Raw genomic sequence first — 1,376 nt, forward strand, 5'->3', positions numbered from 1 at the left:
GCCGGCCGACTTTGTCATATTGGATTGCGAAGTGGATTTCGAAGTGCCTATTATTCTTGGAAGACCTTTCCTAGCTACGGGGAAGGCATTGGTTGATGTGGAAGCAGGGGAGTTAACATTCCGTGTGGGTGATGAGAAGGTGGTATTTCATGTGTGCAAGTCAATGAGGCAACCCAATAGTACGGAGGTGTGTTCATTTGTGGACATTGTCACGGCGGTGATAGTGGATGACACAAGTGCTTTGATTAATGTTGAAGATCCTCTTGAAGCCGTGCTTCTTAACATGGATGCCAATGATGATGCCGGTAGAGTGGAGTGCGTGAATGCATTGCATGGAATGGGTTCATATTCATATGAGCCTAGGAAACTATCTTTGGATCTTGAAAATCGCAAAACTCCGCCAACCAAGCCATCAATTGAGGAGCCACCGGTGTTGGAGTTGAAACCACTTCCTCCACACCTCAGGTATGAATTCTTGGGCTCTAATTCTACTCTTCCAGTTATTCTTTCTTCTTGCCTTACTAACTTGCAGGTTGAGGCCACTGTGGAGGTGCTTCAAAAGCGAAAAAGGGCAATAGGATGGACTTTGGCGGACATCAGGGGAATAAGCCCCGCATTTTGCATGCATAAGATCATCTTGGAGGAGGATGCACGGCCATCTCTTGAACATCAAAGGAGACTCAACGAGGTGATGCAAGAAGTAGTAAAGAAAGAGGTTATCAAGTGGCTTGACGCCGGTGTGGTTTACCCGATCTCGGACAGTTCATGGACCTCTCCGGTCCAATGTGTGCCAAAGAAGGGTGGAATGACGGTAGTGACCAATGCCAACAATGAGTTGATTCCTACTCGGACAGTTACGGGTTGGAGAGTGTGTATGGACTATAGAAAGCTGAACAAGGTGACAAGAAAAGATCATTTCCCACTACCATTCTTGGACCAAATGCTTGATCGTCTTGCGGGCCGGGCCTTTTATTGTTTTCTAGATGGCTACTCGGGGTATAATCAAATTCTCATTGCCCCAGAGGATCAGGAGAAGACAACCTTTACATGTCCTTATGGCACGTTCGCTTTCTCGAGAATGCCATTCGGACTATGTAATGCCCCAGCGACCTTCCAAAGATGTATGATGGCAATTTTCACCGACATGGTGGAGGATATCTTGGAGGTATTCATGGACGACTTCAGCGTGGTGGGAGATTCATTTGAAGAATGTTTGGTGAACTTGGATAGGGTTTTGGCAAGATGTGAAGAAACCAACCTTGTGCTCAACTGGGAGAAATGTCACTTTATGGTGCAAGAGGGAATTGTATTGGGTCACAAAATCTCAAGGCAAGGAATTGAAGTTGATAAGGCAAAAATAGAGGTTATCTCAAGGC

The sequence above is a fragment of the Nicotiana attenuata genome, unplaced genomic scaffold (genome assembly GCF_001879085.1).
Source record: "Nicotiana attenuata strain UT unplaced genomic scaffold, NIATTr2, whole genome shotgun sequence".
NCBI classification, from domain to species: Eukaryota; Viridiplantae; Streptophyta; class Magnoliopsida; order Solanales; family Solanaceae; genus Nicotiana; species Nicotiana attenuata.